The sequence below is a fragment of the Macrotis lagotis genome, chromosome 8 (assembly GCF_037893015.1).
Source record: "Macrotis lagotis isolate mMagLag1 chromosome 8, bilby.v1.9.chrom.fasta, whole genome shotgun sequence".
NCBI classification, from domain to species: Eukaryota; Metazoa; Chordata; class Mammalia; order Peramelemorphia; family Peramelidae; genus Macrotis; species Macrotis lagotis.
Genome location: NC_133665.1, coordinates 158,159,249 through 158,175,178, shown reverse-complemented (window position 1 = coordinate 158,175,178; position 15,930 = coordinate 158,159,249).

Below are 15,930 nucleotides of genomic sequence, written 5' to 3'. Positions count from 1 at the left end.
GGCAAGCCCTTTAACCCCAATTGCCTTGCAAAAAACCCCCTAAAAATAAATAAAAATAAAAAATAAAGAATATTGACATTCTCATTCTCATCTCTGCTCACTCAGTTTAATAGTACAATGAAATGTACATCAGATTTGGAGTCAGAGGATCCTAGGTTCAAATCTTATCGCAGATGTCTTGTTTGACTTTGGGCAAATCATTTACCTTCCCTGAGACTGACTTTCTTCATCTACAAAAAGGACCACATGATCTTTGAAATTCTGCTCATTCTGGTTCAATAAGCTTCCAATTATGTGGCATTTATTAACCATATCAGACTCTGAATTAGTGCTGAAGATTAAAAGATATAAAAAGACATAGGGCTTGTCCTCAAGGAAATTTCAGTCTTCTCTGGAGAAATAATATGCAGAGAGTTAAGTAGATATGAAATCTGCAGAATTATATCAGATAATTTGAAGAGAATAATACTAAGAAAGGATTTTGAGAAATAGTATTTTTATCTTTATATAGTGTTTTCAGGGTTCAAAATATTTTCTATATAACATCCCATTTAATTCTAACAGTAACCTTTGCAAATGATGTAATATTACTACATCCAATTTACAGATGAGTTAACTGAGACTTGAAAAGGTGAAATGACTTTCTCAGGGTTACAAACAGTAAATATCTGAATAAGGATCTGAACCCAAGACTTCTTGAATCAGCTCTCTATGCATAAGCCAGACTGCCAGTATACTGGAGGTATAGAAAATGAGTTCATAGAATCTTGGGATCTCAAGATGTAGAGTAGGTGGGGAGAGCACACTCTAGTGATGGGGAGAATAAATGCAAAGACGTGGAGGCAGGAGATGTAATGCCATATACAGGAAATAGAATGTGGGCTAGTTTAGTTGAAATTGGTGACAAACATTAATGAACCTATTTGCCAGTATGATATTATACCCTTTACAAATATGACTGCATTTGGTCCTTGCAACAATCCTGGGAGGTAGGAGCTATCATCTTTATTCTTTTTCTTTTTCTTTTTTAATAAGGAAACTGAGTAATACAGAGATTAAGTGGTTTATATGGGTTGCACAAATAGCATGACTGAATCTGGATTTGGATTCAGGTCTTCCTAACTTGAGATCCAATGTTCCAGTCATTGTTCTATCCAGTCACTCTTTGAGGAACAGCCACTGAGAAAGTTTGGAGTCAAGAGATGGAGTGCTGCTGAAAGAACAGCAAAGAGGTCAGTGACACTTGACCATGAAGTCATAGAGAAAAGTAAAATTTAATTGGAATGGAAAAGTAGGAGGCTCACAAAATCTGTCTTTGAAAGTCAAAGTCTTTTATATTTGATTCTGGGGGGAACAGGTTGCTACCGGCATTTGTTAAATAGGAGGATCATATCACTAGATCTTGTTTTAGGTAGATCAGTTTGACAGCTGAGTGGAAGATGGGTTGGAATGAGAAGAGATCTGAGCAGGGAGACCAACCAGTTGGCCATTGTCATAGTCTAAGATAAAATGATTTGGGCCTGTACCAGATTAATTTGCAATGTCAGAGGAGAGAAGAGGACATTGAAACAGTTGATAGAAAGAATAGAACTCTCTGGCCGACTGACTGTACTATTGGGCCAGCCTAATAGTAAAAAATGCATTCAAGAAGTGGGGAGGAATTGGAAGAAAGCAGAAAAAGTTTAATTTTTGAATTTTTGAATTTATGATGCCTATGGGGATTCCAGTTTGAAATATCTAAAAGACATTTGATAGGGTTAGTTAGGTGGCACAGTGAGTAGAGCACCAGCCCTGGAGTCAGGAAGACCTGACTTCAAATCTGATCTCAGACACTTGATAACTTACTAGCTACGTGACTTTGGGCAAGTCACTTAACCCCATTGCCCCACAAAAACAAAATAAATGAACGAATGAATAGCTAAATAAAGACATTTGGATATTCTAGTAGAATCATCTGCATAGAGAGCATTTAATCTAAGGGATCTGATAAAATTATCAAATGAAATAATACAGAGGAAGAAGAAAAGAGGGTCAAAGACACAGCCTTCATAGATCCCACTTTCAATGGGTCAGATGTGGGTGATGATCTGGCCAAGGAGAGAAAGAAGGGGATATTAGACAAGGAGAAAGAGAACTAGGAGAGAACAGTGTTATAAAAACTTAGAGAAAAGACTATCAAAGCAAAGAGAATGTTTGACCATTTCAATGGGTGAAGAGAAGTAAAGAAAAGAGAAGCCATCAGAATTGAAGACTAAGAGATCATTTGAAAATTTACAAAGAACAATTTTGATTAAGTGATGAGATCAGAAACCAGACTGCAAAGAATTAAAAGTAAGAGGAATGAAAATTGAGGCACCTATTGTCAATGGACTTTCTCAAGGATTCATAAAAGGGATATGTTGATGATAATGAGGTTGGATGGATCAAAGGAGAGTTATTTAAGAATCATCAGCATAACTATGGAGGTGCCTGACTAGAAGTTGGAAGTCAAGGACCAACTGGCAACTAGTTAAAGTATAGGGATGCCAGAGCCTCTTTCGGTTTCTCCAGTCTCTCTTTCCTTCCCCTTAGAATTATAAAAATATCTGGGTTTAGGAACAGATACCTTATTTCATATTGAAACTCTCTTCACAGTATCCCACCTTTCTTATCAAAGCTGTGTTTGCTCGAGTAGTGATTTTAGCTGTGAGAGCACTATTTTTCCAATCATCTGGGCATCTCTGCATGAAATTACAATGAGGCACAGTTTAAGTGTATCTTGAGCTTTTCTTAAAAATCTGCCTAAAGAAGTTTTTTTTTTTTTGCCAAGATCCCTTCCAAGTTGATAATCTCTCATAATGAGACTTGATTCTAATATTTTGTGTCAGCTTAAATATGCTTATAGCTTGAGTAGATTACATATTTTAACATCATTTCTGTGCAACTTGAATTGAGAAATAATAAACCCAAGAATTCACATAAAGTCTTACCCTTCATCTAATCTGTTAAACTTAATTCCAGGAAAGAATTCCTGAATCCAGAGTTAATTCCCATGGAATTTCTTTAAAAGAAATATAAAAATAATTTTGATTTTTTTTTTAAAAAAAGATGTCAACCTATTACACTGAAATTTTAAAGGACCCTGAAACTAGCAAATACTTCCTCCTGAAGTATTAAATAACAAGAGCTAATAATAGCATTTTCAGAGTGGTGATTCAAAAGAAACTAAGCAAAGGTCATTGGATACACTGTCTTGACAATAAAGATGAAGGGACAAAGGTCAAATTGTCTCACATGGATCATTTTTAATTTTATTCAGTGCTCAAAGTCCTGCCAATTTTTTCCCCTCAGAAATTCCCTCTATTCTCACTGCCACCACCCCAGTTCAATCCTTCCTCATGTCTCCTCTGGATTTTTGCCATAAGCTAATTGGTCTCCCTGGCTCCAGTTGTTCCTGGCTTTATTCCGCTTGCCCACTGTTGCCAAATTAACCTTTCTGCTCAAAGTCTTTCAATAGCAACTCCGATCTAAAGGGTAAAATTCAAACTCATCTTCCTGGTTCTTAAGGTTCTCCCTGATATAGTCCCAGTGGATGAATGAATGAATGAATGACTAAATTTATAGAATCATTGAAAGGGGATCAAAAGTTTTCTGCTCCAATTTAGACCTGAAAGGAATTCTGACCATAGTATACCCAAGTGATCATCTAGTCTTTGTTTAAATGTCTCTAATGAAGGAGGAGCTTACTATCCCTTGAGGCAGCACATTCTAATTTGGGTTGGATTGAGCTGTTATAAAATTTACCCAGACATTAAACTTAAATTTATATTTTTGTCATGACTATTTGTTACTTACGCCTCCTGGCTTTGTCATTTTGCATGAAACAGAAGTGGAGTCTCCACAGCAGAGCATAGAAATATCTAAAAGTTAGCATGTAAACACTTAGTGCCCATTGAAGCATGGCTTTATTTAAAACTTGCTTTATTTTTTCTTTCTTTTTGTGACATGACTAATATAGAAATATTTACTATTATTTCATATGTCTAATTATATCGTATTACTTAATTGGTAGAGGAGGGTTTGGAGGGAGGGGAAAGAATTTAGAACTCAAAATTTAAAAAGAATAATGTTAAAAATATTTTTTAAAAACCTGCTATCAGGGTATATCAGACTTTTTCAGATTATATATCACCATTTGCTTTAACTGATCCTTGTATATTATTAAATTGACTGGTATCCAAAATATATCTATTCCTTCCAATTTTTTGTTCTTTGCAGATTTGATGAACACTCTACATATTCCTTTTTTCCAAGTCATTGAGAAAAATATGTTGAAAATATTAAATAACATAAGGCCAAGCACAGAGCCCTGGGGCACTTCACGGGAGGCTTCCTGCTCAATTGATATTGATGATTACTTTTTGAGTTCTCCTCAATATCTTTGAACATTTGGCCAGCATCCTAATTCAGATCATCACCCTCCGTGCCCTTCTGCTGAACTAATGCTATATCCTCTGCTGCCAGTCTCTCTGATGCCAGTCCCTCTCCTCCAATGTAGAATCCACCCACCTGCTAAAGTGATTTTGTAAAAGTATGATTCTATTCATGTTATTCTCCTACTCAACAAATCATAATGATTCCCTATTGTCTTTAAAATACTATATAGACTTTTCTGCATTTAAACATCTTCCTAATCTGGCTTCAAGTCACCTTTCCAGGCTTACTGTATGGACAGGCAAACTGCCCTTCTGACTGTTCCTTTCATCTGACTTGCCACATCTCATGTCCATGCCCTTGAAATCACTGTCTCCCGTGCAGAAAATGTACCCTGTCCTTATCTCTGCCTTTTGGAATCCAGCTCGTATGGCAAATTATGCTTGAAGTCTTTCCAGATCTCCCTAGCTACTGTCATCCCATCATGAAAATTACCTTGTATACATTTGAGGATATTTTGCATATACTTCAATATTGACTTATTTCTCCCCTGATGGGATGCTGACTTCTTGAAAGATAATCTCTTAATCAATCAGTCACCAAGTGTTTATTGAGTATTTACTATATGCCAAGAACTGAGTTATTGTATATTGGGGTCACACAAAAAAAAAGAAAAAAAGAATTCATGTCTCTAAGAAAATTAAATTCTATTGATAGGATATGTATGTTTATGTGTGAGTCCATATGTATATATTCTTTCTTATACTATATACATACATGTACAAGCATGTATCTTCAAAGACACATCTCTTGATTTACATGTACATATGCAGATGTGTGTGACTGGATTTTCAGTCATTTCAATGATCTCATTTGGGGTTTTCTTCGTAAAGATATTGGAGTGGTGAACCATTTCCTTCTTCAGCTTATTTTGCAAATATGGAAACTGAGGCAGCTAAGGGTAAGTGACTTGCCCAGAGTCACAAAGCCAGTAATCAGCTAAGGCCAGTCTGGAACTCACTGACTTGAGTCCTTCACTGTGTCATACCCTCTGTGTGTGTGCCTACATTATATATGTGCATGTAAATATGCATGAATTTATATGTATGATAGGGATCTGTGATTACATCTACAGGTATATATCAGCAGATATCTGGATATATACATGTGGATATATAATATACACATATATTGAATGTGTTTTACATATGCATACATATATGTGGATAGACACACATATGCATATAACTTGGTACTTAAATGCTATATCCTGAATAGATGGAAGATAATGTGAAATGGGGGGAATTGAGAAAAGAAGTATCCTGCAAAAGGTGCTTTTTTATGGAAGCAAGAGGAAAGGAGGGTGCAGAACCTCCTAGATATGAGAGACAGTGGATATGTACACTTGGAGATAGGAGATGGATGGGCAACTGGCTCAGAGAATTGTGTCAGTTAAGACAGCTCTTTTTGCCATTTCATTGTAGACTCTGGTCAAATAATGTAGGTGGGGCAGCCTTCAGAAACACTGGTCCAGTCTTCTAGCTCTCAGTAGCACTCTTTCCTTCTCACCTGTACAATGCTCTAAAACTGGGCAGGAGACAATGAAGCTCTTAATGATGGCTTCAACCAATGATATTCTGTGGGAGAAAGGCATAAAAGGGCCTCAGCTTCGCATACTCTCACAACAACCATGGCCTCCCTCCATTTCTAGTTCTCCAGACACAACTGATTTCCATTGATGTGTTAACACACTCTCCAATGGTAGAATAAATTCTCAGCCCTCCCACAGAAATGATTGTTCAGCCACGAATCTCCCAAACAATCTCTTTCTCAGCCATATAAACCCTTCAAGGCTCTAAGCTCCCTACGATGCCTCACTGAGACTTTATATATAAAAATATGACTTAATAAAATGTTTGTATCTTTTAATATTACAGTATCCTTAATAGGTCTCTTTTCTCCATTTCTGTTAGTTGATGACAAGGCATAACAAGGTTAAAAAAGGAGTGGGGGATGAAAAAAATAACCTGAATTTCAAGTTAAGGAGCAAATGGGTTTGTGGGAATTTTTCTCACTCATTTTGCCCATTTTCAGAGCATTGCATAGGTGAGAAATAAAGAAACTGCAAGTGTTAGCAAACGGGGCCACTGATTCTGAAGTGTGCCTCACTTGTGTTATTAGACTTAATGTCTCAGATCATTTAGAGAGATGAGCTGCCTCATTGACAAACCTGCTTCTTTAAATGATCCAATGCAAGAAACAAAAAAAAAGGAAAAGATCAAAAGAATATTGCTATTACTAGAAACGTTTTTTTCTTATGGTGGGAGCAAAGGCATTATTCTCTTTTGATATTTCAGTTAATAAGCTCAATCTAAAGAAATAGAAGAAAGTTTACTAAAACAGGGCAAATGGGGAGGCAAATGAAGGTCATCATTCTCCTTGAGCCCCACCCCCTAATGCACAGCAAAGGGAGTCCTAATTCCTCAATGGGGGGGAATGATCAATAAGAAATGTTTGGGGGGGGGGTTTGTTTGTTTTTGTTTTGTTTTACATAAACATAGTATCTGGAAAAAATGTTGGATTTGGAGTATGAGAATGGGAGTTTAAATCTTTGTTCTGCTCTTCATTCTCTACCTGACCTTGGGTTTGCCAATTTCTCTCTATGAGTCTCAGTTTCCTTTTCTGTAAAGTGAGGCAATGGGACTATATAATAAGGTGCCTAAGAAAGCTTGTGGAAATCTTACTTATTGGTATGTGTTCAAAGTTTGGGGATGACTTGTTTCTAGGGGAAGCTTTATTTACATGACAGGCTGCCCTTTCCTAGCAGTGGGTGTTATTCCCTTTACATTGTAGTCTGTCAAGTTACATTGAGTACTTATCAAATACACCTGGTAAATCCCATTCTGTCATTGCTTTCAAGTCAAGCAACCACCACAGCTATACTTTGAACTCAATTAGAAATACAAAAGATCTGTCAGAAAAAGCAGCTCCATAGAGCCGGCAGGTCATTGACTTGTATTTTTATTTTTGAGGCAAGAGTGTAGAGGACACTTTTCTTGTCATGTAAACAAATGAGAGTGGCAGTGACTGTGCTCTCCCCTTCTCTTCAGTATTGTGTAGAGAAACAGCTGGATGCTAGGGAAAGGAGTGTATTCCAAATAATGGAATTCTCCAATTCCCAGGTCATAATTTCCAATTCTCAGAACCTCTGCTCTGAACTGAATTAACTTTAAAGTTTTATTTAGCCCAACACACAACTGCATGGATGAACTTCTCCTCTACAATGTTGTTGATTCTTGGTTCGGGTTTGTTAACCCACACCAAGGAGAAATCTATTACCTCTTTAGACAGCTCTATCCCTTTGGGGCTAACTTTACTGATAGACCATTCCCCATTTGCCAACTACCGCCTTATATTAAATCCACATCTACCCTGGCAGCTTCCATTGCATTGCCCTAAGAGGCAATGCAGAGCAAACAGATCCCCTTTCTACATGATGGCCATTACATATTTGAAGATAAATAGCACGACTCTTCTAAGCTTATTTTTTTTTTCCAAAGACAGAACATCCCTATCAATCACCAAGTAATTTTAAGTATTATTGTAGATTTACACAATGGTATATAATTACAAAGAATGAAACAATCCTTACTCTAATTCCTTAAACCTGTCCTCACATGCCATGAGCTCATTGTGCTTCACCAACCTTTGTACCCTCACTCTTTTATGTTGAAGGTCAATAACAGTAATAATAATAATAATAATAAAATAGTTTATATTTATTTAGTGCCTAATATGGGTCAGGAACTGTGTTGACCAGTCTACAAATATTATCTCATTATATCCTCATAACAACCCCGGACTATAGGTGTTATTTCTAATCCCTATTTTACAGTTGAGGAAGCAGGCAAACAGAGGGGAAGCAGCTTACTGCTCAAGGTCATACAGTTAATAAGTGTCTGAGGTCGGATTTCAACTGTGATAAATCTAACTCCAGGACCAACATTCTGTCCACTGGGCCACCTAGAATATGTGCTTCAGATGTAGTCTGATCAAGGGAGAGCTCACAGAGCAACAACTTCCCATTTCCTATGCTCTATCTAATATTTTTCATCTCTCATTCTGACTATATCCCTCTATGGCTTTCTTGGTTGTCCCATGACATTGTTGATTCTCATAGAGCTGGTCAAATGGGAAGAATCCTCTAGGTACCCTCCTCCAGATTTCCTAGGACAAATCACTATATGACTCTCTGATAAAATATAATGTCTCTTCAGCTGATCCCCAAGGGATTGTTTCAGTATTCCTTGGAGAGGCAGCTTGAAAGTTTTATTCTCTGTCTAGAAAATACTTGTGTCTAGGATTAGCCATCTCTAGGGCAGAAAGAGGGAGAGGAAAAAAAGGAAAAAATGATATCATAATTTTGTTGTATATTTTGAGGGAATAGAAAGTTGTATGTGGTAGATTTGCAGTTATGTGCAATCACCTTTTTATGGTACTGCATTATGGAAATACATCATTTTGTTCTGTGAATTAAAAATAAAATAAATTTTAAATTACAAAAATCAAAAACTGAAAATACTTGTAAAAACAGGACAATATAGAAGCTGAGGGGCTTAGTGACCAAAGGAAGGAGGGAGCTGCTTTTAAGATATTTCATTCAAAGAACTGCTATGTATAGAGCTTCACTTTGTGAAAATCAATATAGAGGAAGTTGTTATCTCTATCCTGGAGAAGAGAACAGAACAGATTAACATACCAGAAATCATTTTGTTTCCCCTGTGATAGAGAAAATGCAAAGCATTATGCATGATTACAAGACTAGTCATTATCTATCTATATCTATCTATCTATCTATCAATTGATCTATTGATTGATCTATTTATCTATCCATCACCTACCTATGTCTGTCCATCTATCATCTGTTTATCTCTCTCTATCATCTATCTATTATCTAGCTGTGTAATCATATCTCTTAGCACTTGCCCATAAGCACACAGCAGCTTGTTTCTTGAGCCTTCTGTTATTTGGAACCTGTAGGAGGACAGTCTTCTTTGGGTTATTTTGCATAATCACTACTTCTGTAATTGGAAGATCCATGGTAGCTTTAATAACACACCCATAAGCACTAGAGGGCAATGCTGGACAAATATTTCTAAGACCTGAGGCAGATATGAGAGCAAGGCTTGTTATTTCTTGGTTTACAAATAAAGCACTTTCCCCCCAGATATCACTTGAAATTATATAATTAATAATATTCATTGTGAAGGTTGAGGTTCTTTTCTATCTCCTGACATTCTTGTTACAAAAGGGGACAAAGGACATGCCTACATTTGGCTCCTCCCTTTTCCTAGGACAGACCTAGTTTCTATATACCATTAGGTTATCAAGAACATCTCGAAAACATGGAACCCTGATCAGTGCTCCAGTAGCATTTGAAGCTAATAGACAGTCAACCTGAGAAAGGAGCAGCGATTTTGCTGAAATCAAGGCAACACCTTCCCTGTTTCGACCAAAAGCCTATTGATTTTGTTTTATTTCTAATGTAATAAAAATGAAAACTTTAAATGAAAATGCCAGATGAGAAGAATGTGAGGTCAAAGGGATCATAGATTATGGGATTAAGAGGGGAAAGGAGCTTAACCATCATCCAGTCAGACACCTTCTCTTTGCATATAAGGATAAGTGACTATTCCAGGGTCACGTGATTAAGTCTCTTTGGTAGGGTTTGAACTTCACCCTTCCTCATTCTATTCCATTGCTCTGTTTCACTGTCATTGCACTTTGTAACTACAAAAGCCACATCTGCAAGAAGAAACAAAAAAAGTTAAAACCCTTTATTGTTTCTTCTTTCAGAAGGTGTCATTTACTCTTTGTTGTTATTCAGTCATGTCCGACTCTCCATAATGCTTTTGGACATTTCTTGGCAGAGATACTGAAGTGGTTTGACATTTCCTTCTCCAGGATGAAGAAACTGAGGTAAATAGGCTTAAATGATTTATCCAGGGTCATTTAAGCTATAAGTGCTAGAGACTAGGCTTGAATTCAGGAAGATGTGTTTTCCTGCTTCTTTCCAGTACTCTACTCACTGTGCCACTTATCTGCTCACTCAGGTCTTGCCCTCAGTTAAAGATTTACAAAACTGTGGTGACAAGTTAAGCAACCATGACAATCAGTATCATATCAACCACTATTTTAAATATCAAAACTTCACAAAATGTCTTTTCCTTACTAAGCAAGTCAACAATTATAGATAAAAGACCTCATCTTATTTTCTCATATTGTTTTAAACATAAATGATCTTATAAAGAAAAAATGCATATCCACACATAACTCTATGAAAGAGATTTTAATTTTCCTCCCATCCATCTCTTTTGCTCTTTGCCTTTATAATGACTATCTCCTGTACTTAGAATTTCGTCCCCTTTTGCCTCTTTGAATTTTAATTTGCCTTAAAACAGATCCAATATTACTTTCTACATGAAGACTTAACTTCGTTTTCTAAGATCTAGTTTCTAATAACAAAAATTAAAACTAAAAGTTGCATTTATAGTTTTTATTTTGTGCATCTTTAGACTATTATCCCACCCTAACTCTCAACTTATAGCTGTGCAGAACATCTACTCCATATGCAAAGTATTCAATAGATCTGCATTCCTAAAAATTATAATTCATGAGCCCCCACCAATGTGTTCATTTTTGAATTGTCAATCATAGGACACAATTAGCTCAAAAATAAAATCATTTACTGGACCAGTGTCATAAAGTTTTCATTTTAACCCTCTCCTCCTCACTCCCAATATATTATGGTTGAATTTCCTGAAAACATGCTTAACAGAAATGGGTAAACCAATATAGAGATTGCACATGAGATCTACATGAAGGGAAGGTGTATAGTTAGAAAATCCCCTGCGTCTGATGATGTACGGGTCCTAAAATCTTATAACATCTTATGTTGTGGAATGAGATTTCTTAATTAAACATAGTGTTCTTAATACATTGGTTCATTCTCTTTAATCTGGTTGTCTGTATTTCAGCTTTTGGTTTCTGGCTAAGCAGAAAGCCTTAGCTAAAAAAAATGTTGGGATCTTTCAAAAGAAAGAAAGAGAGAAAGAGAAAGGAAGGAAGGAAGGAAGGAAGGGAGAAATGAAAGAAGGAGGGAGGGAGGGAGGGGGAAAGGGAAAATGGGAAAGGAGGGAGAGAAAAAGAAAAGGAATGAGAAAGAAAGAAAAAACAAAGGAAAGAAAGAACAAGAAAGGAAGTCTGCCTTAGCATGAATGGGAAGTCACCCCAGATAAAACCCCCCTTAATTTTTGGCCTTGAGTTTGCTATCTTCTGAGATTCATAATTCTTGCCCCAGGTGACAAGTTTTCTCTCTTCAATCTTCTTTCCCCACAGGAGGTTGAGGTTCAGGAAGCGATTTACTTCAGTTTTCTTTTCAGATTTAATGCCACCAGATTTAATGTCTCCTAAGACCATATACTTCTCTTATAAGACACCATTTCTAATAGTGTAGGAGGAGAGAAAACTTCACTCCCTCATTTTGTTGCACTTTGCAGGAGAGACTTAAATATGTTCTCAAGTGTTAAAAGCATCCCCAAGAAGCATATCTTCCCAACTGTCCTTCCTAGAGTTAGTTGTCTAATGATTGAGAAAAGGTACCCAATGCATCCTCACCCAGAGGCAAGTTTCTTACCATTCCAGCACCATCCATGACACTTTCAAATGCAAATTGAACCTCTAGGTGTCTCTTCTATAATATTTCCATGGGGAGGAAAATTTTATTCATGTAATTTCATGTTTTCAAGTAGATTGCTTATATGTCTCAATTGATCAGAAATACTCAGATGAGTTCCACCCTCCCATGCAACTACACACATGCATATGCACAGAAAAATCACCATACAGGTGTTTTCACACACACACACACACACAAACACACACACACAGACACACACACACACACACACCCCATAGTCAATTAGTAATTATAATGCTATACTATATTATTAACCATTTTAGTGGTGAGTGAGCGACTATATGCATTTAAACCAGAAAACTCAGAGTTGAAGATCATCCTCTTACCCATGCTGGTTTTGCAATCCTGAGAATATTTCCTATTTTTACAGGGTTCTAAACAATTCTCTAAGTCTTTAGTTTGTAGAGAAAGTGTGTTTCTTCATTGGGAGGAGGAGTTTACATTTCATATTCATTGGTAGGGGTAGTTCATTATATCAAAGACATTACAGGTCCATAATTTCATTTTTATCTCACATAAGTCCATTTATCCAAGTGCACAGAAAAAGAGGAATCGGAGAAAGTATATATTTATATTAGATATGAATATATAAACATACATATTCATATATCCCTGATTATCTATTAGCCATCATCCATTAGCTAGTCATCTATCTATTTACAAGATAATGCAGAGTGAAGGAGCTCTCCCAGTGGGAATGAAGTAATTCAGCTCAAACAAGAGAGAGTCCTGGATCTCATCCAAGGAGAAACTCGCTGTAGCAAACTGAGGATATAGGGACAGATGATTCTAGTTCCTCTCATGTCAGCTCCCTCTCAGAGTCTTATTCTATCCTCAGTGTCTTGAAATAGGGTTGACCTCATCTATCTTCTCTCTTGAAGGTGGAGGCCAGAAAGTGCTCCAAGTGACTGTGGAGCCCAAAGAAACTCAAAGAGAAGAAAAAATGAAAAAGAAAAGATGGGAAAATAATTTTTTCATAAAAGATGGTAAAAAACTTGAAGAGACTCAAGAGGTCTGATATAATGTAAGTTTCCTGCAGTCTTTTTCTAGTTTGTCTTTGTTTCTCCAGAGTTTCTCCAGAGCCTCACGCAATGTTCATCCCACAGTAGGCACATGATAAATGTTTGTTGGCTATTATTTTGGATAATCTGTACATATTATATGTGTATGCTTTTTGTATATTATCTATTGAGAAGTCAAAATTACAATCATAATTGAATGATAATAGTATTTTTATGTTGGGTTGGTATAAATGATATGATTGTAAATCGGTATGAAAAAATGAGAAGAGTTCAACCAGAAGTATGTGTTTCAGAAGCAATAGATGAGGTATTAATTGAAAACTGATGGCAGCAAAAAAAGGTGAACTAATTCTGATTACATATCACAGTATCACATCATTTTAGATTTCCAAGGTCATAGACTTCCACCTGAAGAATGTTTTGTTTTCTCTACACTACAACTGATAATTAATTACCCAAGTTTTACTTAAAGAGTTATAGAAAATATAAAGACAGAAATAAACACTTGTACCTCTCTTCTTAATACTTTATTGTTAGGGATTGCTGTGTGTGGGAATACTGTAAAACTTCATCACCTGGTACCCTTGAGCACCAGAACATTGTTTTACAAAGTGTCACAGGAGTGGGAGTGGATTACGGACTGGGGAGGATATTTAAACACTTGTATTTTGATAAATAAAGAGAGACCTTGGTGTACAAAGGGATACCTTGTCTTCCTTGTTTCCAGCCCCTTCAATGCTTGCCTGGGGAAGGTTAAGGGAGTCTGCAAAGGGACTCAAGACTTTATAAATATTTTTTCATTTGATCCTCACTATTATTATCGCTATTTTACAAGTGAAGAAAATGAAGTTGAGAATTTACATTATTTAGTAAAGAAGACAAACCTAGTAAGTGTCTGAGGCACTTACTAACTCCAAATCTAGTGGCCTCCTAGCTGCCTTGTTACAATTCTTCTAAAAAGAATCCATTGCTCTTTAGGGTAGCATCACTTATTAAGACAGTTTTCCTCACATCAAGTATAAATTTATCTATTTGTAACTACTTCTCATTAATCCTGTTTCTTCTCTCAGGAATCAAATGGACTAAGTCCAATATCTCTTCCCTATGTATGCCCCTCAAATCCTTGAAGACAGGTATCATGCCTTGTCTAAGTATTATTTTATCCATTCAGAAGGCTACTCATTCCTTCCATTTATTTTTATGTGTCATGGATTTGAGTCCCATCATCATATTGGTTGCCCTTATATAGACATTTTCCAACTTTTCAATATCCTTCCTAAAAAAGGTATCTAAAAGTAAAAAACAAGATTTCAGTTGTGTTCTGATGAAGGAATATTATAACAAGACAATCACCTCTTGATTTGCTCATTCCTGGAAACCATACTAATCTGTGAGCTTCCCAAGATTTAATTAGGGTTTGGGCTACTGTATTACATTTTTAACTTATAATGTGTTTACAGACAAATAAATCTCCCAGATCTCTTTCAGACAAATTGCTTTCTAATCATGGTTTCCCCATCTTCAACTAATGAAGTCAATTTTTTAAAATCCTAATATAGGAAAATATATATCCCTGTTAACATTTAATTTTATTAGCTTCAATCTAGTGTTCTAAACTTTTTAAATCCTGATTGTCAACCAGTGTGGTAGCCTCCAACCTGATAATGAGCCCCTCTATATGTAAGCAAGTCATTTGTCTATATTCCCTTCAAGTTACATGATAATAAGTAATATAACTAATTAAATTTAAGAAATCATATTCCCAAGCAACTATAAATTATTTTATGCAAAGTTGCTGAAACACTGTTTCCCTAATTTATATTTGTTAAGAAATATTATTAGATTAATTTTAGAGGTATCTTTTACTTGCTCAAATCAAGGAATGTTGAAGAATTATATTATACTCTGAAGCTTAGATAAGACTTCTTAGAAATATTAATAATTAGTATTTCTGAGATGAACTTAAGAGATAAAAATTAAAATTGATATTTATGAAGTCTTAGATTTTTTTTAATCAAGGGAAAACAGAATAGTAATTGATTCTCAGTTCAGTTCAATGGAAACAAATTGTTTTTTAACATTCCCTGAAACTTAAAACAAGGAAGTATATGAAAATCTATGAAAAATAGAACAGTAAAATGTCGACTTTGAGGGGGAGATTTAGTAACTTTTTGCCTTTTTACCCTAAGCACTTGCCCCAGGATTTTCATAAGCATGATAGTTGCTATATGAATTTTTTTTTGCATTGAATTGGTTTTCCATTTCAGGCTTCTAGATACAATAATAAAGTCATGAGGGGAAGAGAAGCAGGAAGTTAGGTGAATGAGTGATTTTTTTCCCCCAAACCACAGGCTATAGTATCACAGATATTTGGAAGAAAAAAACTTGAGATCATCATTCTTTGATCTGAGTATTAAACTGTGAACTCCTTAAAAATAGAAACTGAACCTTTGTATCCATAGTGATTAACACAGTTTTTGGAATACAGTAGGTGCTTAGTAAATAATTATTAAGTGACAGACTGACTGCTTGAATTTAAAGTTCCCTCCTGATTGGAAAGGCTCAAGACATGACCTCAGGAGGCTGATATTTCTCTTGCTCATTCACTCCTTCTTCTTTGATCAACTCTCTTCACAAATTCAAAGAAAGACAAAGCTAAAATAATGCATAGTTTCAATAAAAGTCAGGGAAAATAAACTGACATATCATAGTACTTAGAAAATAACACCGCCCCCC